This window comes from Orcinus orca, chromosome 10, assembly GCF_937001465.1.
Source record: "Orcinus orca chromosome 10, mOrcOrc1.1, whole genome shotgun sequence".
Taxonomy (NCBI): Eukaryota; Metazoa; Chordata; class Mammalia; order Artiodactyla; family Delphinidae; genus Orcinus; species Orcinus orca.
The window spans coordinates 12,314,159-12,335,814 of NC_064568.1; the positions used below are offsets into that span (position 1 = coordinate 12,314,159).

At 38.9% G+C, this 21,656-nt stretch overlaps 1 protein-coding gene across 2 annotated transcripts in view; it reads left to right on the top strand.

Annotated features, from left to right (window-relative positions):
* The first annotated feature begins 2,490 nt into the window (after positions 1 to 2,490).
* CRBN (cereblon) overlaps positions 2,491 to 21,656 on the top strand; it is a 544,932-nt gene continuing 525,766 nt past the window's right edge. Inside the window, exon 1 of one of the 2 annotated variants that reach the window (XM_033437190.2) lies at positions 2,491 to 2,613. The gene's annotated coding sequence lies outside the window, so the exon portion shown is untranslated. The remainder of the gene's footprint in view (positions 2,614 to 21,656) is intronic. The other variant, XM_033437189.2, reaches the window with a different exon arrangement.

The window sequence follows — 21,656 nt, forward strand, 5'->3', positions numbered from 1 at the left end:
TTGCACGGGATTGTTTTTTTCAGAAGGGCATATTTAGGGCCTTTCGAGGGAAGCATTTTTAAGTTTGCAAATACTTGCAGATGCAGGTATAGGAAAACTGCTTAGTGTTTGGCACAGGTTCAGATCTACAAGTTCCAAGTACAAAGTTTCAAAAATCAGAAGAAAGAACAAGCAAACTTAATCTACCTTAAATATACAAAGATCCGTTTACGTTATCTTTTACTCCCTAACATCTGTCAGTTACCAGAAAATAACTATTCTGGTTATTATCTGGACACCCCAAAGACAACAGAAATCAGTGAGGTACCACATTATTACGCATGGCATATCCATCAACTGTATGATAACATGGAACGTACTATGTCCTTGTGCCTAAGAGCTTGGCTTCTGGATTCAGTCCCTTTAGAAGCTTTAGTCAACTTATCCATAGGATGGGAATAATAATAGTAACGGTGTCATGTTGTTGCAAGTATTAAATGGGCTAATTATTAGCACATTGCCTGAGACATGAGAACTGTTTTCTAGAACAGTCTTTGGGACACCTACCTTGACCTTTGCTCCTTTGGAAGCCCAGCTGGTGTTGGCAGTCAAGCAGTGATTTGGGGAGGCTGCTGCCCAGGAGAGGAAATGTGGCTCCACCAATTGATCTTCTAGCAGAGAGAGATGTGATATTCATAAATGTTCAATTGACCCCCAAGTCCTCTACCATCATCAAGTTGTAGACACAGAGCTCTCTCTTGCTTGGAACCTTCTTTATTTCTTTAAGATTGCCATTAGTGTTTATTACAGACTGATTTCATCTATATACGATTCAGTAAACACTGATGAACATTGACTAGAGGCAAAACACCATGGTCCATGAACTGGGAGGCTGGACAAACATGGACACAAATTCAGCAAATATATGTTGAGTTTCTACGATGTTTAGGGGCTAGTTTTGGCTCTGAGCTTTAGCTAGGCCCCAGGGGATCAGATGTAGGCTGTGGTGGGGACATGGGAGAAAGAAGCAGATGTTAGGATTGACTCTGCCCCTACATATGTGGGAAAACCACAGGTAGGGTGACCAACTGTCCCAGTTTGCCTGCAACTGAGGGGTTTACTGGTGCACAAAATTTTTCTTTTTCAAACAGAGACTGAGTGATTTCCCAGGATGCAATATTTTGGTGCCCAAAACCAGAAAGGTCAGTCTAGACCAGAGTGAGCTGGTCATACTAACAGGTTTTATATCCACTATTAGGCAGCCTCTCTACGTTGGAGGACTTTAACTCCCTGCATCTAAAATGAGAAACTCTACGCTGGGAGGTAGCTGTGATGCAGTCCAAAGTGGTCTGGAGTGGGGTTTAAGAGGGCAGATGAGACTCTGGCCCTAGCTCTTGGTATTGTGATAACCCTTGACAAATTAATTACCTCTCCAAACCTCAGCTCCCTCATCTAGAGAAGCAGGTATTGTATAGATACCTACCCTCTGTGTGTTTGAATAGGTTAAATGAGATAGTACACATGCCTAGCACAGAGAAGAAATGCAGTATTTTAAAAATTTTCTGTCTTCAATTAAGAAAACATACTACCCTGGCTTAAAAATAAGAAATTTCATATACATGTGCTGGTCTGCATTAAGCTTTGTCATTTGTGCTTCATGTATTGCCCTGGAAATTCTCTTTAAATGTTTTCATTGGTTGAACTCCAAGTGCAGGTGTGAACTTTTTATGTCTTGGGTATCTTTTAAAAGCTTCTAGAACTTAGCATGGTCACATTTTGGGAACACAAAGTGCTGTGGTTACTTTGTCAGGCCCCAGAGATAAAATATGCAGCAAATGTTTATTTTTTATGTGTTTTTTAAAATGCAAGTCTACCATGATGAATGTTATTTTTGTATAAATCATAGGAGCCAGCTCAGACCGTATCCTTTTGAAGCCTCCCCCCTTACCTAAGTTATTGCCTCTTAATCCCTTTATCTGCGTGATTTCCTTGCCATGTGCAAATTTAAGGGAAAGGAAAGGTGACAGAGACAGGACAGATATATACATTTTGCCATGTAAAGTAGGCAGAAATCTTTCTGTGCCATGAGTCTGAGAAAACACAGTTGAAATGTCAAAAAAAGGAACAACAGGCCCAAAACGGAGTTGCCTGTGCTAAGTCCCAAGTCAGCAAACCAAGACTTCATACCCAACCTAATTGCAGTTTCAGCCTCTCCCAGGAATGTGACCTTTAATCAGTCAATCTGGAATTATCTGGTCAGTATTAATGAGGTAATGTGCCTGAAAGCCCCCTGGCTTTCCCCAAAGGAAGGTGACCTTGCCTGAAACAATCCTTTCTTCACTAGAATAGCTTCCTTGCCCTGCCTCCTTCTGCCTATAAAAGTTTTCATTTTGTACAGCTCCTTAGAGCTCCTTTCTATCTGCTAAGATGGGATGCTGCCCGATTCATGAATCATGAAATTAAGCAAATTAGATCTTCAAATTTACTCCGTTGAATTTTGTTTTTTAACAGACTTGGTGACAATGGTGGAGTCGAAGGAGACTTCCAGTGGCTTCAGGGACAATGAGAAACAGAGGCATAGTAACTGCAAACTCTTCTGAGTTATGTCTTTCTCACCGTTTCTGAGGGCTGTGGGTAAGTTCTTCTTGGTTCTGAGCTCTGTTCTCTTTGTGTCAAGCTCCTGATCTAATTGGCTTTGCAGTACAGGGCAGGTCAGCATGAGTGAGCAGATGGTCCCATCCAGAACCCAACACCCTAGCCTTTGGTTCAGTCCACAGTTTTCCATTTGATTGGAAAACCTCAGCCTTTGGTTCTATCCCTAGATTCCACATTGGGAACTGCTGGCAGTTTAGTCTGGAGTTCCTCAGTTGTCTGGAATCAGCCTGCAGTTCCCTTTCTTTGGGATCTGCTGGTTCAGTTCTTTCCCCAGCCCCCAGTTCCATGGGAACTGCTGTTGGTGTACACAGGGCCTTCTATTGGCCATTCCACAGTAACATCTCAGTGATAATGCTTGTATTTTTTTTTTTTTTAACATCTTTATTGGGGTATAATTGCTTTACAATGGTGTGTTAGTTTCTGCTTTATAACAAAGTGAATCAGTTATACATATACATATGTTCCCATATGTCTTCAATGCTGGTATGTTAATGTGCACATGAAGTAGAGGCTATTGCCAATGGGCATCTCAGAAGCCAGAAAGCCACAGAAATGTACATGAGTCAAGCAATTAAAAGGTGTTTGCGCACCCCTAACACACCCATGTTAGGTTAAGTTGGTCATGGAATGGGTTAGATTGACATTGACCTGCCAATCTCGAGAAAATTTCTGTGCAATGAGGTACACTGCAAAACATGACACAGTTTCCCAACCCAGAGGCACATCCCTTTTTTTTTTTTTTTTTTTTTTAAGAAGTAGATTTATTTAGAGAGAAACATACTCCGTAGAGTGTGGGCCATCTCGGAAGGTGAGAAAGGCCTCACATCCCTTTTAGGTATTAGTTTGGCTCCAAGAGACCCAAAGTTTTAGCTAAAATAAATAAATTAATTAATGATAATAAAATGGAATGCTTAAATTCCAAAGAGTTGGGCATGCCATCTCTGGCACAGGTGCTTATTTTATGTCTAAGAACTATGGTCCCAGAAGCTATAAATATCTACAAAAATGGCAAAATCTTACTAAAGGCAATCTAGTATTACAATGGCCATTATGGGGAATGTTCCAATTAGACAAGATTGTTCATTTAAGAAGTGCAGTTGAAAGCAAGCGTTCCTGAATTAAACAACCAGAATGGGATACCTATTTTAGTTGGTGCGCAGAAACATCCAAAAGCCTTCAAGATTCCAAAATAGCCTCAATGAAAAATTTGTTGCAAAAGACTAATGGAAAATTAAAGACCCAAGAGGTACCTAAAACTGATGCTGAAAACTCGGCCTCTGTGCACTGTGCTAAATCAAATCTCAGAGACAGAGTTTTGGGTAAAGTAGAAGAGAAGAGCTTTAATGCTTTGCCAGGCAAAGGGGGACACAGCGGGCTCCTGCCCTCGAAAACTGTGGGTCCCAACCTGGGAGGATTTGGTGGGAAGTTTTTATAGCAATGGTTCAAGGGTGGGGTTGCTGATAAGATTAGGGTGTGTGCAGGGCCTGCACTCCTTTAGCCTGGTCTCAGGTAATCTCTTGATGATCTTCTCTAGTTCCTTTAATATGGCCTCAGGTGGTCTTCTCTGGAATTAAGAATGCTGATATCTTCCATTCTTGGGAGTTTCAGTTCTATAAAGAGCTTAAAGATATTGTTCTGTGTATCCCTTGAGAACCAGGACCCTGCCCCAAGGCTGCACTATTGTTTCTTGACTGCTCCTCCCTTGTCTCTGCATCCCCTCCCTTCCCTGATTCAACTGTTTGAATCTGCCCTTTGGAACTCAGGGAAGGTCATGGAGGCTGGAGTCTGTTCCCTACAAACAAGAAACAGGGGACACAGAAAGGCTTCCATGCCCAGGAGCCCCACAGAGTCCTGCTCAGTTTCAAAACAAAAGCAATAAAACTGACATAACTCCTACTGTTCCCCTCTATCCTTTACCAGGGTGCTCATATTCTACTAATCCTCCACCTAAACTGCCTTTCAACTGCAAAGAGACTATTAAACAGTTGCCTTTTAAAATAACACCACCTGAGGTTTCAGGAGATCCTCTTTAGGTATCTTTCACTCCTCTTTTACACACCGAACTAAAGGCAGTAGTTAAAGAACTTTCTAAACCTAGGGAGGATTCCCAAAAGTTTTCTGAAGAGTTTAGAGTTTTTATCAGGGTGTATGACCCTGGGTTTCAGATCTTTGTCAGCTTGTGCACATGTTGGTAGGACCTGATGAAGCCAAAAAATGGATGTGCGAAGCATAATGACATAACCCTGAGGAGGAGATCCTCAGTGTTCAACATGGTCCCCTCATGGACCAAAAAATAAAGCTCAAGAAATAACAACCAATCTTTTAAAAGCCATTCCTAAAGTCTTCGCTACCCACATTGGTTGGTCTACTATTCAGACATGTAAACATAAGAAAGATGAATCTGTTGCAGATTTTAAAGTCTGTCTGGAAGCTCTTTTCCTAAGACATTCCAGGTTTCATTCAATAAACGAGGTCACCCAGTGTGCTCTAGGTGCCCTGTTTGTAAAGAAATTATCTCCTGAGTTGGGGCTTCCCTGGTGGCACAGTGGTTGAGAGTCCGCCTGCCGATGCAGGGGACATGGGTTCATGCCCCAGTCCAGGAGGATCCCACATGCCATGGAGTGGCTGGGCCCGTGAGCCATGGTGGCTGAGCCTGCACGTCTGGAGCCTGTGCTCCGCAACGGGAGAGGCCACAACAGCGAGAGGCCCGCGTACCGCAAAAAAAAAGAGAGAGAAATTCTCTCCTGAGATAAATGGACTAATAAAAGGGCAGAAAATAGGACGGAAGGCTGCTGGTTTGACTGAATTCATGACCGTTGCTGAGCACTTTGCAAATATTTTGGAACAAGACCACAAGCAAAAATCTGCTAAGCTATTGGCCTTACAGCTACAACAGCTCTAAGTCCTGGCACCCAAAACAACACCTGGGCCTTCTACGTCACACCCTCATAAGCAACATCAAAATGCTGGCCCAGGGACTGATGTCTCTCTTGTAATCAGCTGGGGCACTGGGAAGAAAAGTTCTCAAAGGCTCTATGAAAAGTCTTCAGCATCATCTCAAATGCTCCCATTTGTCCCCCTAAAGGAGGGCCCCCATGTGGGCCCCTTCAAGAGCTGATGGGCCTCTGAGGGACGCTCTGGTAAACTGCTACCGGTAATACTTTTAAACAGCCAAGGGAAAACTGAAATTAAAATTAAAAAAAAATCTTGCCAAGTTCTGGTGGATATCATAGCTATACTCTGTACTTTGAACCCTATTCATAGCCGGCATGTTGTATCCTGGAAAAACTGGCAGAAGTCAGTAAAGGGTGAGAATTCTTACCAGAGTCTGCTCTCCTGAATCTGTCTGTAATACCAGGTAGACAGAGGAAAAGAAAATATCTTTTGCATCCTTTTTGGGGACACCTCTTGAAGGGGAATTACTCAATATTGCCAAAATTATTTAATTATTTACTGTTTGTCCAGGCTAAAAAGTAACAAGATATTTGAAAGGATTTTTTTGTTTTGTTTTGTTTTAAGTAGCTCTGTCATCAGAAGTTGGCCAAATGTGAAGCTGATATTCAGAGCCTGATAGACAAAAAATTTTTTTTAAGCCTTCTCCCCTAAGCTAAAAGAAAACTATGTACCCAGATGGAAAGAAAAACCTTCTGAAGCTTTTGTGAAAAGATTTACTGAAACATTCCAAAGGCAAACAACTTGTAGGTGTAAAAATTCTGGTCCTAGGGAACAAAAGTCCTTATTGGAGGATCCTGCATTCTTTCTCTGTGCCTTTGAGATGTAAATGTTCTACCTGGTCTTCGCCTAGAACTCTTATCTTCTTATCTAGGCCATCTCCTTGAAATGAAAACTTCAGGGAGGTAATTCTTATCAGAAGGAAAAAAGTAAAGGGAGAAAGGTTATTTTGAAACTTAGGCAAATGGAAAATCTTAAGTGTCTTCTTCACTACTATTAATAAAAAGCTTTAGGGAATTCCCTGGCGGTCCAGTGGTTAGGACTCAGCACTTTTACTGCCAAGGCCTGGGCTGGGGAACTAAGATCCCACAAGCCATGTGATGCGGCCAAAAAAAAAAAAAAAAAAAAATTAATAAAGATCATGCTTTCTCAGTCTTTCTTCCTAGCTGAGTTTTCTGCAGTCCTCTGTTAAATACAGATGTTCTTAAGGTTCTATCTTTGACCCTCTTTTTAAATATTAAAAAAAAAAAAGCTTTAGCTACCTGAGCAGGTAACTTTAAATTTTTCCAGCTGCCAGAAACGTAATTTGGATCCAACCATGTTTATAACTAGTGAATTTTGTATTATTGTGTCTGATTCATGGCTAAAATTTTTAAATAGAAGTTAAAAGGTGTCTGTTTGTGTCTGTCTATATGTTTATGTGTATCTATGTATATGTGTTGTAGATATATGGTGTTTTCTACCTCTGGATGATATTACTATAAATGATTTGTAGAAGAGCCCTATTTGATTGGCTTGAAGAGAATTAAGTGCTTATATAAATTAAAGATTCCTAAAGCTCTTGGAAATATAAAAACGTAACTCAAATTCAAGTTCTCATAATATAGGATTAATCTTTAGTAAATAAAAGCTAGTTTAAGGTTTTTGGTTTAATTAAAACAGGCATATCTTTAGAGTTATCAGCATTAAATATAATCCTTTCATTCTTTCTGGGTTTACTAATTAAGTTCATGTTATCTCCTACAAAATTTGTTGGCCAGAAAAATAACTTAGGATGATGATTACCTTTGTATAATGTCTAATGAAGTTTTTGCAGGTAATCGAAACATGATTATTAAGAACAAGTGGTTAAAGATGTAATAGATGTAAATGGAATAAGAGTTTCTAGGTGAACTTTTCGCCAAAGTGTTTTGGTTACTTGTAACCTTGAGGTTTTGCTAAGTTAATTTAAATGATGAGTTAAGTCAAATTTACTGAATATCTAGATTATCTCCAAATAAAAAACTGAAACATTACTAAAAACAGGTTTATACATTTTTGGCTTCCTTTAGCAGAGGAACTAAAGATATTTTGGTCTAATGGTAAACATGTTTTGTGTCACATTGGAAATGTACTATGAGGAAAATATACTTTTAAGAATTATGAAATGTATTCATAAATTTGTCAGTAACAGACTGTTCACAACTGTTTAATGCTATTAGAAAGAAAAAGGGCAACATCTCTGTATGCATGCAAAGTAGGATTGTGTTTTTGGTAAGAGAAGGAATGAGAAACAGAGATGCATTTTTTTTGAGGGAAAAGAAAGTAATTTTGTCCTAATGTGAGACTGGGTATTTCAGAGTAGGAAAGAGGAAAAACAGAACAGAATCTGAATGTTAAAAAGAAAGTTGTAGAAGGTTTGTGGAAAAGGAGTCTTTAGAAAGAAACTTTAATGTGTGGACAAGCTGGCTAAGACTGCAAAGGATCCAATTACATTTTTTAAAAAGTGAATGCCTAGATGGCTGATGTATAACAGATCAGTGCCTTTTAGGTTACCTAACTGTGCCCCTACCTCTTCACAGACAGACTGAGACATCTCACTAGTCCACTCCCTTGAGTTTACATCCTTGAATTAGGAAGAACCTACCAGGATGCTTTCATAAATCAGGATTTGCTTTGGTAGGCCTCTAATTCCCTGGTTAGGAGTAAATGTAAATGAGGCTATGATCAGGAACCTCTCCTTAACTCTTGAAAGTACTGCGGAATCCATTGCTAAAACAATAGCTACCCCAAAAAGTCCTAAGAATCTCTGGCCAAAGTCGTTCTTGGTAATAGGACAGCTCTTGACTGTCTTTTAGGTGAGTAAGGAGGTGTCTGTGCTGTGGCCAACACCACCTGCTGTACCTGGATTAACACTTCTGGAGAAGTTGAAACTCAGTTACGTTAGATCACTGAGCAAGCCACTTGCCTTAAAAAGGTGACTCCTTCAACAGGGTCTTTCTCTGACTTATTTGATTTTGATTGGCTTGGGCCTTGGGGATCGTGGCTCTGAAGTACACCCCAGATATTGGAAATTATCCTGCTTATAATAATCATAGTAGTTCCCCTGGTACACTGTATTCTCTCAAAATCTTTAAATGAATGTTTGCAGGTATTAATCACCAAGAAAATGATCTTAAGACTGGAACATCAAAAAAGGAACAAAGAGAATGAAGAATTAAAAAAAAAAAAAAAAAAGAATGAACCTAAAGTTATGACTTGTGAATACCTCAGAGATTTACCAAAAATGTCATGACCTCTGAGTACCACATGGTATATTAGCAAAAATTGGGAGAACACAGAGTGGTAGCTGAGAATGGTGCTAATATCTTCAATTTGGATCACATCTGTCAGTGAAGCTGTGAGCCTGATCGAAAGGGGGGAAATTGGTAAAAAAAAAAAAAAAAAAAGGAACAGCAGGCCCAAAATGGAGTCACTTGTGCTAAGACCCACGTCAGCAAACCAAGACTTCATACCTAACCTAATTGCAGTTTTGGCCTCTCCCAGGAATGTGATCTTTAACCAGTCAACCTGGAATTACCTGGTCAGTACTAGTGAGATAATCTGCCTGATAGACATCTGCCTTTCCCAAAAGGAGGGTGACCTTGCCTGAAACAATCTGGTTTTTGCTAGAATAGATTCCTTGCCCTGCTTCCTTCTGCCTATAAAAGTTTTCCACTTTGTACAGCTTCTTGGAGCTCCTTTCTATCTGTTTAGATGGGATGCTGCCTGATTCATGAATCATGAAATTAAGCAAATTAGATCTTCAAATTTACTCCGTTGAATTTGGTTTTTTTGACAAAGCTAACAGTGTGAGTTCTGGAGTTCATAAGCAGCAACAAGCCAGCACATACAACCCCACATTAGACAAATGGAGATAAACTTCTTTGTAATTTCTAATTCCATGTTAACCTAATAGTTTAGTCATTCTTATCATTTAGGAAACCGTAAAGAGCTTTCTCTTAAAGTACCAGCTAGGAGAGAAAATGTCACCCATTAGCAGCTAGCTTGACTCTTCCTATATTAATTCCCCATTTCTCTTTATCCAGCCTCCCTCCATCTCTTTCACATTAGGCAGTTTCTGCCACTGCTTTTATGCCAAAAGTTCGGCGTATTGACATATGGTGTTGTGCAACGGCTGTGTTGGTCTTCACATCAGGTGTCTTCTCCTGATGATTAATCAGATGTTTCAGATGCACTTAGGACTAAAGGCACCATAGATTCTGAGAGATGGCTCAACACCAGGTTTTTGGGATTATTCCCTAAAGCAAGCTGGAGAAATCTAAAATTGTATAACTAGAACCATCCTCTTCTGATGCTTGAAGGGTGTTCCTGAGTTTGTGTCCACAGATTATAAGAGGTCATTCCCTGTGTTTTATTTTTATAATAAGATCTGAGAAGGGGGGAGAGTTCAATAGAATGTTTATAATTGCTAACAGATGTTTATAATTGCTTAATGTGACCTCAGGCTGCATTAAAAGAAGTATTGTGTTTAAAGCAAGGGAGGAGAAGTTTTAGCAGCTGTCTTCAGCTTAAATTATTCATTTATTCAACTAAAAAGCGTGACACCTATTCTGTGAAAGACATTGGGCTGTGAAAGATACAAATATAACAAGTAGCATACTGAGACAGATATAAACAGTATTAAATGAGAGCTCTGTGAGGGGGCTGCTGCTTTTCTGGTTAGGCTCATGGGGCTGTCAGAACTTTTACTACAGCAAACCTGTAGAACAAAGATGTCTCCAGGAGGCTGGCTGCTAAGTGAGGAAGATGACCTGGTAGGCCTGTGTCAAAGTGGCGAGCACATGGCCTGTTTAAAGTGGGCAGCTGCCATTCAGTAATGTTAGATTGTCATCTTGTGAGAATATGGGTCTGGTTTTGCCAAGAGAAACTGGTGATCCAGAATTTTATGTGAAACATTTCATTTAAAAATATTGTCAAGCTGGTAGCTGATTCAAGTGATTAAAAGCTTCATAGAACTCTTACATGCCCTTGGGCTACATTCTACTCTTGGGCTTCTGATTTGTACATTCTGCTCTCATCATTAGAGTCCCCCCAGTCAAGGTATGTTTGCCGATAGTTAGAGGGGTTCTTTAACTTGAGACTTCAAGTAAATACCTAATTGGATACTGCAGTGAGAATGACTCAGTTTACTTACTGTAATCAGTAGGTGAAGAGAAATGAGTGACATATGCATGTTTTATATAATTTTGGTGGGGGAGTCGGTTCTTCACTCACAGTGGAAAGTTTTAGTATATTCAACAGGCTGTGACCTGAGAGCATTTCACATTTCCACTGGGACAGGTGAGAGGAATAAAAACTCCTGGACTCCATTTGCTAATTTGAGGATGATGAAAGCTATTTCTCTGAGGTTTCTCAGTGTGGATTTTTTATGACCTCAGGCCAGATTCTCTGTTGACGCTTTGAGCCTCTGTCCAGAGCATCATATACATTTCAAAGGAGCTTGCCTTCTCTGTGTCCTGGTGAAAGAAATGCAGGTGCTCAATTAATGGGTCACTGGCTCTTGAGTAACTTCTGGAGTTGCCTGGATGGAACCTCTACTCCTCATGGACTATAAACAAATTCCATCTCTTTACCTGCTGCCTGTATCATGCCAAAGATAGAGCCAGGATTTCAACCCGGCTGTGTCTTAGTCTCATAGCAGCTCCACTGCCAGCTATGAAATATCCACGTGGCCTGTTTAGGTCTCAGAAAAATTACTGTTATATTTACTTTTACCCATAGTTAATTTGAGTTTGGATATTTTTAGCAAATACATTTAAACTGGGAAATTAACACTTGAGAGGCAAAGAGTTAATACAAACCCAGTTTTCTATTAACTTTAAAATTGAACAGGAGTACGGTTGACACCTGTGTGTTTAGGCAGATTAACTGACACAACTAAGTAGAAATCCTCCTCTTTCTTCTGGAGATATGGTAGTTGGATCTCTGCTGTTACTTTATGAAGATCTAGATTGAGGCTTGAATAAAGAGTCCATCCAGGTTCCTGGGCTCCTGGAATTTTTAGGAAGTTATTTAGATCTGATCTCATCAAAATGGCTATGTTGACATGTGTGTGACCCCAATAAAAGCTAGCACTCTGTGTAGTCCAGTGCTCGTCAGTGCTGCCTTAGAAGAAAAACACAGTCCATAAATCAAAAGTAGTTTAGACACTTTGAATCTTTTCTGAAACCTCTTGAATAATGTCAAGGCAGATACAGTCTGAAACTACCATCTTTTTTCATTAAAATTATCTTTTCCTAATTTTCTCAAATATCTCTCAGAGCGGTAGCTAAACTTGAAATTTTCTTTCCCTCCCCACTGTCAACACTCCAAACTTTTTCTTTTATTTTAAGCAGGTTCTTGTTTTTAATATCTTATCCTTTTCATTCTACCACTTGCCATGTTTTTTTTGTTGTCGTTGTTTATTTTATTTAGCCGTAAACCATCTCTGTCTAGCCATTACCCAGAGTCTCCATCACAAAATCCCAGGAACCAAGCTATTAAAGACACAATTCTCACTAGATGACTACTGAGGAAGGTAAGGCTGGGAATATTCCCCCATTAATAATTTTTGCTCTGCTCTGTCACATACAAAAAATACTATATGTGGGCTTCCCTGGTGGCGCAGTGGTTGAGAGTCCGCCTGCCGATGCAGGGGACACGGGTTCGTGCCCCGGTTCGGGAAGATCCCACATGCCGCGGAGCGGCTGGGCCCGTGAGCCATGGCTGCTGAGCCTGCGCGTCTGGAGCCTGTGCTCCACAACAGGAGAGGCCACAACAGTGAGAGGCCTGTGTACCACAAAAAAACCCCAAAAACATAAAAAACCTATATGTAATTACTAAGGATTATACATAACAGATATGCTTGGACATGCTTTATCCCAGAGCCCCCTTTTGCTCCCTCACTGTGGACCAGACTGAAGAACAGCATGAGAATCAGGAATGGTGAGAGATTCAAGTATGTGGTGGGAGGTGAGGTCAGGTTCATGGGTGGACTGAGCATCAGCCCTTGGTTGAAACTCAGCATAATAAATATGACAGTTTTTTGGGTGATTTTCTTAAAATTACATTTGGTGACTTCCGTTTTGAGCAGCATCAAAATAACCCTGTGCCAGAATAACTGCGGCAGAATGTTGTTTACTCTGGCTTTGAGGAATATAATGTTACGAATATTCTTGCCTCCCTCTTTTCTACCTGTATCGCTTTTTCCAAATTTCTAGGTACCAGATCAAGTGTTAAGTTGAAATCATGGAATGTCAGGCTTGGAAAGATAAAGGTTATGGAGCTTGGTGGTTCCCAAATCTTATACCTGTCTCCTTTGTCAAATCGCACATTCTGTATTCCACCGCTCAGAGGTTCTGATTTATTAGTTTGCTGTGGAGCTCTAAAATATGTATTAAAAAAAAAAGTCTCCTGAAGTGTTTTTGTTAACCATTCTGGTTTGGGAAATCCTGATCAAATTCACCTCCTTCCACCCCGCCTGATGCCTGGATTCCCTCTAACAGCATACCTCTTGATAGTCAGCCTGGGGATGACGTTGATGATGGTGAAGGAAGCCCATAGGTACCAAGTGCTTTCTAACTGTTAGGCACTGGACTAAGGCTTTATCTAATTTGTCCCATACACTACATATAACAATCTCAGGAGCTAGATAAGATTATTATACACACATTTTATCCCACGTCTTTGAATTGGCTATGATCTCACTTTCTTCTAGGTTTTTACTCATGTACTGTTGCCCTTGCAAGGCACTCCCTGCCTAATTATACTTGTCTCCTTTGAGCTTCTTTACTATCTTTACTTTCTTCTATTTGTCTATATTTTATTGGGAAAACAGTACAGTTTAACAAATTAAAGGTATGGATTCTGGAGCCAGGCTCTGTGGGTTTAAACCCAGCTCCACCATGCTCTGATAGTGTCGTTCTGGGTTAAACTAACCTTCCTTTGCTTTCTTCATTTGTAAAATGGAGATTTAAAATACACCTCTTCACAGAGTCCATGTGAGGGTTAGTATATTAATGCATGTTAAACATTCATAATAGACCCAGGAATGGAATAAATGCTCGATAAATATCACCCATTTTTATCTGATTATACCAAATTTTAATTGTCCATTTACTTGTCTTTCTCACCTACTAAGCAGTAAACATCTTGAAGGAAGAGAGTATATCTTGTTCAATCTTGTATCTCAAGTGTCTACTGCAAGGCCTAGTAGATAATAAGTGTTCAAAAATTGGTAATTTTAAATGTAATTCTAATCTGTAAGAAGGTTCAGAATAAAACATTATAAAGACTTCCAGCCTACACCCTGATTTCTCTGAACATTTACAACCCTTCTAAATCATACCACTCCACTGCCAATTAATAATAATTTTTTATTGTTATTAAACCACATGGCCCTATAAGTTTGCTCACTGCTTTGTCTATCAGACAAACCTGGGTTTGAATATCCTTGCTTGCTTCTCTTGTTCTCTTGATTTGGCATTGGGCAAGTCATTGTACTGCTTAGATCTTCATTTCTCTCATCTATAAACCTGAGGTGAAATATCTTCCCTGCAGTGCAGTTGTAGGGTTAACAGTGTTGTGTGATGGACATGTTATATAGTGCCTGTGATGGAAAAGATGCTCAGAAAGAGGTAGGTAGGCTTATTGTTGCGTGGAAGAAGTTCAACACGAATGCTTGTTGATATGGTCTTGGCCTACGTTCAGTATTCTTCATTCATGTAGACTGAAACCTTTTGGAGTCAGATTTCTTTAAGTACTGTGATGGTTGAATTATGTCCCCACCAAAAGATATCCTGACCGCCAGAACCTCAGAATGTAATCCTTTTGGAAATAGGGTCATTTTAGATATAATTAGTTGAGGTGGGGTCAAAGTAGAGTACGATGAGTCCTTAATCCAATATGGTTGATGCCTTATAAGAAGACGAGAAAGAGACCCAGGGAAAAGAATGCCAGGTGATGATGGAGGCAGAGATGGGAGTGATGCACCTGCAAACAGAGGAACTGCAAGGATTGACCGTCACCACCACAAGCTAGGAGGAGGTAAGAAAGGATTCTACCCAGAGTCTCAGAGAGAGCACGACCCTGCTGACACCTTGACTTTGGACTTCTAGCCCGTAGAACTGTGAGAGAATACTTTTAAGCTCTTTAAAGCCACCCAGTTTGTGGTACTTTGTTATAGCAGCTGTAGGAAACTGATACAAGTACTATGCTAAACTTAATGACCATGACTTCCTAAAGCTACTCTGGGAAAAAGGGAGCAGTTGTGATACTTACTCACAAAAAGGAGCAAATTGAGGTTTTCCAACCTAAAAATGATTATGCCTATAGAATGATAGGCTTCTGGAAAATGAGGGAGAAACAAATCCTTAATATATCACTCTCCTTAAAGCGTTTAAAAAAATATTTTTTTCCCTTGAACTTCCAAACTTTTGTTAATAAGTTTGGGTCCCTAAAGGACCAGAAAGCTTTCAGTTGTACTTGTTCAGAACGGTAAGAAAATCCTTCTTGCATTTACTATTTATGAGCTGTGGCTTCATATTGTCTTGTGGTCAGGTGATGCTTGCTTTTAAGAACCCGCACATGAGACCAGATTCATTATTTTTTAATGTAAAGAGGATGATGGCAAACTGTACAGTGTTATATACAACCAGGCTGTCACTCTTGCCCTAGAATTTGTATTAACATTGTTCATTTAGAAACTAGTAAACCACGTTCATTTAGAAACTAGTATAACACTAGTAAACAGTGTTATATACAACCAGGCTGTCACTCTTGCCCTAGAATTTGTATTAACATTGTTCGTTTAGAAACTAGTAAACCACGTGCCATATTTATAAACATTTATAAACATCATATTTGACATAAAAGTAATATTTGTTGGAAAGTGAATTTAAGTGTTTAATTGCAGTACATGAATCATGGGACAATCTTCAATTCTGAACAATTCCATGGTACTAAAACTTGGGAGCACATTTTTTCCATGTAAAGTACACATCTAATAAGAAAATCCCTTCACTTTGCTCTCATATTTCTCTTTCAGCAGGGGGGCAGCTGCCATTTCAGTTGCTAAGTTCATTCGACTTCTAAGTACAAGGAAAATGAAATCGAAACGCTCAGATCAGTTGGGGTAAAAAATCAAATACTGTTATGGCTAACCCAAAGTGTTCTAGAAGAAAACTTAATTTGTACTTATTTCTAAAAAGCTTTTCTTCTGGGGAGAAAAGTTTTGCATTGCCAGTCTGAAGTAATGTAACTGGGAATCCAATCCTGTCTCGGAGAAGCTGCTTTTCTCTGTCCTTTGTATATACTCAACTCTCATGTATCTGTCCTGGCCTCAGCTTTAACAAATGTCATAAGCTGTGGGAAGATGACATTTCTCTCTTTTGAAGGAAGCAGTTTCACATTTCCTGGGGTGAATTTTTGGCCCAGGTTACTACTGTACAGTTGTGATTTTTTGGTATTTTTTACAGATTAGCAATTTTTCCCCAGAATTTTCCTAAAATGTCTGGATTTTCATAGAATTATTTTTCTCCTGTTGAAGTCCATCTTCCATTGCTCCTGCTCTTACCTATATCTGTTGCCTAAAACACCTAATAAAGCATTTTCATTCATTTTTTCATTCAACTACAGCCCACCAGTGGAGCTGACAAACTAAGACTTGCTGCCTGTGTTTGTGCTACTCAAGAGCTAAGAGTGTTCTTTACCTTTTTTAATGGTTGAAAAAAAAATAGCAGCAGAAGAATGATATTTTGTGACACAGGAAAATTACACACAATTCAAATTTCAGTGTCCAAATACATGTTTATTGGGACACAGCCTTGCTCATTTGTTTACATATTATCTATGGTGAGTCATGGCTTAGAAAAGCCCCATGGTCATTCTAGTACCTCAGTGTTTTGCTTCCTTCTCGCAGTTCCAAATCTGCCAGCACTGCCCGTAGACCACATGTCCCTGTCATGCCCCACAGCCTTGCATGTATTTTTCTCTGCCCTTCCTACTCACTTTCATGGGACACACCAGTAGGGCTCTGCATGGCCAGATCCCAAATTTCTTCCTTTTAAGATGGCTCTGCACCATAATCTAGCCCCACACACCCCTACTTCCAGTTCATCTGCCAGTATGGTATCTGTCTTAGTCAGCTCAGGTTGCTTTAACAAAATACCATAGTCTGGGTGGCTTAAATACAAATATTTATTTCTCACAGTTCTAGAGACTGGGAAGTTCAACATCAAGGTACCAACAAATTTAGTGTTAGTTGAGAGCCCACTTCCTGGTTCACAGATGACTACCTTCTCTCTCTGTTCTTGTTGGAAAGAGGTGAGAGAGCTCTCTGGGCTTTCTTTTATAAAGGTATTCATCCCATTCATAAGGCTCCACCCTTGTGATCTAATCACTCCCAAAGACCCCTACCTACTAATACCATCATAACAGGGTTTAGGATTTCAACAGCCAAATTTTGGGGAAACACAATTATTCAGTCCATAACAGAATCCCATGTACTCTTTTGTCTGAAAGGGGAGCTCAGACAGAGGAAAGACAAAAGTCATGAATTTTTTTAAAGATTCTTAAGCTGGGTCTCGCTCTTGTTGCATTTTTAGTTTTTGTTTTTTAAACTTAAATATTAGGAATCTACTTTCATACTTGTTACATTTATCCTGATTGGTTTTAGCCCAGCATTGCTGTCTGTGAAGCTGGTTTTGAAACTTCATTTTGTTGGCCATTATACTGCTGTGTTTCCCAGATTTGTGTTGTTGTCAAGTTTTTTATTGTAGGTGCATGTTCTACATTTTAATCACATGTATTGAGTAAGATATTTGAGGATTGGACCCCAAACAGAACTTTGTGGCACTCTCCTGGAAACTCCTTTCCAATTCAGTATTGATCTCTTAAGCGGCACTCATTGGTTCAAATAATTTCCTATCCCCCTTATAACTGTGATTATGGAAGACTCTGTGAAGTACTTTGCTAAAATGGATATGAACTGTATCTAAACCCTTCCCCTGATCCAGTAGCTTAGAGCTTCTCATCATGCTATCTATAAGTATGTCGGGGTCAAAGGAGAAATTTTTGCAGTCAGAGAAACCTGAGTTCAAAAATTATGTCTGTCCTTTCACCTAGGAAAATGCTTTTCTAACCCTCAGTGTGGTGGTAAGGATTCAAGAATTGAAGGGTGAACTACTAAAACAATTAGAACACAGCATTACATGTAGGAACTTCCCCTTAAATGGTAGCTTTAATTATTATCACTAATAAGATTATCAAGAAAGGAATGAGATTATTTTAGTATAACTTGTTCTCAGTAAATTCACAATAGTAGCTAGTGAAGAAGAAATGTGTTTCTAAATGTCCATGTATCATTTTTTGATCACTGATTCTTGTAGTTTGCATAGATGTGATGTTATGTATACTGTTCTAGGGTTTCTGCGGTCTACTCTTGGCTGAAATTTGTCATCCTATACAGGTGATTTCAATTCTTTGTCAAATCTCCTATTTATTTAAATTCTTAAATATTATGATAGTCTTTTCATTTCCAGGCACCCTAGTATATAATTTGCTTGAACATGTGGATATGAACACATGGAAGCAGGCATGTATTTCTGTATCATCTTTCCTCTGCAAGGCTTCTCTTCAGCTGAGAAACTTGATTTGGGGTTAAAAGCTCAGGATCAGGGATAAAAACATCTAGATACTGGTGCATAATCTGTTCCTTAACTAGCTGTATGACCTATGATGTGCTGTTGGACCTCTCTTGGCATTATTCTCTGTAAATAATGGTTTCTATCAGATGCTTTCTATGAGTTCCTTCTTGTTCTAGAATACCATGACCATAAGCAATCTGTTAAGCATATACAATAAATCCCCAGAGGAGTTTGCAGGGAGGGAAGATGATGGAATCACTCAGTAACTACACAAGTTTCATGAGATGACAGCAAAAATAAAGGCAGCTCATAAATTCTGAAGAAATTCAGAGGAGGGAAGGAATGGTGGGTGTAAGGCTTTTGGGGGTAGACTTCATGGATGGAGACTAAACAAAAGGGAGAAAAGAGATTGTCAACGGTTGATGTCAGAAATGCTTTTTATTTTTGTTTTATTTTGCTGATGTTTTAATCTTCTCCAAGGTCAATGTCAGTGCAAGATATTTATTTCCTTACCATTCTTTGGGATATTACCTTGATCCTTAATCAGTAGTCCTAACTTAGTCAGTAGTCCTAACTTCTACTTTCAAAACTGGACAAGATATTGCCATTTATTCCCAAGCACACCATTTTGAGGTGGTATATCATCTTATTTGGAGGGAAATAACATTCAACAACATGAAGATAGGTAGAGAAATTTTGGAATTTTCTTCTGGCCTCAGCAGCATTTGAATGCAAACAATTCAGACAGTTGCTACGAAGTGGTTGCTTCTTAATGTTGAATAAAGGATGAGAAAAACATTAAGGGAATAATAGATGACATCAATTTATCTTGCTCTTTTGAGGGATATAGTGAAATGTGGTAGTTAGGAATATAGGCTCTGGAGTCTGACTCTGGATCCACCATTAATGGTTGGATGAGGCTGGAGAAGTTACTTAACCTTTTGAACCTCAATTTCTTCATTCATAAAATGGGCATAATAATAAAACGTATAGAGATTTTTTAGGTTGAAATATATCATCTCATAAATATCTTAAACTAGTAGTTAATAGATTAGAGTAAATTCCCACTGTCATTTATTATTATTCTAAGTGTTTTTGTATTCTCCCATAAATGCACACACTTATTATCACAAGGAATATGGAACAAAGACAGGACATGAAATGGAAAGGAGAAATGCGAAAAATTGAGTCTTTCTAAAGGCATAAATTATAACAATTGAGGCCTTGGCTCCTATAAATTCTCCTTAAGAAATGGCTTCTCTGACAGTCATTTCCAACATGCTTCTTTACGCTTAAATTCAAAGTTGTTGCAAAATTAAAGAATAAGATCTTAGAATTATTTTGCATTATTTTGCCTAACCTCTGAACTCATTTTAATAATTAACTGTGTAAAGAATTTAGTTATGCAGTAAAATATTTTTTTTTAATTGTGGAAGGTTGCTAAAATGAATAACAAAAGATAAATAGAGTCCTTTAGGAATTTTTGGCAGAAAAAAAATTCCTAACTCTCAAACGAATATAATAGATGCTCCTCTTTCAGAATTTCTGTGACTCTTTTTTTCTTGGGTTCACTCAGCTGTGTGTATGAACACCTGGAGAATATACCAGGGTGGGTGAGACATTACATGTGGGAATGAAGAAGGCATCAAAAGGCATTAAAAATTTGAAGCACTGGGTAAGAAATTCATGTGCTACTGCAGGGGATCCACTCTCTAATGATTATAAAGCATTTTATACATTCTTAATTCTGTAGCAGAATTAGGAACTATTTCTTCAACTCTGTACATCTTTTCTTGTCTTTTTTCTTTTTTATTGAAATATAATTGACATAAAACATTCCATTAGTTTCAGGTGTACAACATAATGATTTAAAATTTGTATACATTGTGAAATGATAACCACAATAAGTGTAGTTATCATCTGTCACTTATATGGTGACAGAATTTGCTTTTTTTTCTTATGGTGAGAGCAACTTTCAAATTTTCGATACAATGTTATTGACTATAGTCACCATGCTGTACGTTACATCCCCATGACTTATTTATTTTACAACTGAAAGTTTGTACCTATAGATCCCCTTTGCCCATTTTACCCACCCCTCAACCCTCCTCCCCTCTGGCAACCACCAGTCTCTTCTCTGTATCTATGAGTTTTGTTTTGTTTATTCATTTGTTGTGTTTTTTAGATTCCACATATAATTGAAAACATATGGTATTTGTCTTTATCTGTCTGAGTTATTTCACTTAGTGTAATACCCTCAAGGTCCATTCATGATGTTGCATGTGGCAAGATTTCATTCTTTTTTATAGATGACTAGTATTCAGTTTTATATATGTACCACATCTTTATCCATTCATCCATTGATGGACACTTAGGTTGTTTCCATATCTTGGCTGTTGTAAATAATGCTGCAGTGAACATAGGGGTGTGTATATCATTTCAAATTAGTGTTTTTGTTTTCTTTGGAACTATACACAGAGTAGAATTGCTGGGTCATATGTCGTTCTATTTTTAATTTTTTGAGGAAGCTCCATACTGTTTTCCATAGTGGCTGTGCCAATTTACATTCCCTTCAACAGTGCACAAGCTTTCCCTTTGCTCCACCTCATCAACACTTGTTATTTCTCGTCTTTTTGTTGATAACCACTCTAACAGGTGTGAGGTGATGTGCCATTTTGGTTTTGATTTTCATTTCCCTGATTATTAGTGATGTCGAGCATCTTTCATGTGCCTGTTGGCCATCTTTATGTCTTATTTGGAAAAATGTCTCTTCAGGTTCTCTGCCCATTTTTTAAAATTGGATTGTTTGTTTCTTTGTTATTGAGCTGTATGAGTTCTTTATGTATTTTGGTTATTAACTGTGTATTGGATATATGATTTGCAAAAATCTTCTCCCATTTAGCACATTCTCTTTTTATTTTGTTGATAGTTTCCTTCCATGCAGAAGATTTTTTAATTTGATGTAGTACCATTTTTTAACTTTTTTTTTTTTCACGTTACGTGGGCCTCTCACTGTTGTGGCCTCACCCATCGCAGAGCACAGGCTCTGGACGCGCAGGCTCAGTGGCCATGGCTCATGGGCCTAGCTGCTCCGCGGCATGTGGAATCTTCCCAGACCAGGGCATGAACCCGTGTCCCCTGCATCAGCAGGTGGACTCTCAACCACTGCGCCACCAGGGAAGCCCCCAATTTTTAATTTTTGCTTTTTGTTGCCATTGCTTTTGGAGTCAGATCCAAAAAAAATGTCACCAAGTGTGATGTCATGGAGCTTACTGCCTATATTTTTTCTAGGAGTTTTATGGTTTCTGGTCTTACATTCAAGTCTTTAATCCATTTTAAGTTAATTTTTGTGTATGGTGTAATATAGTGGGCTGGCTTCATTCTTTTACATACAGCAGTCCAGTT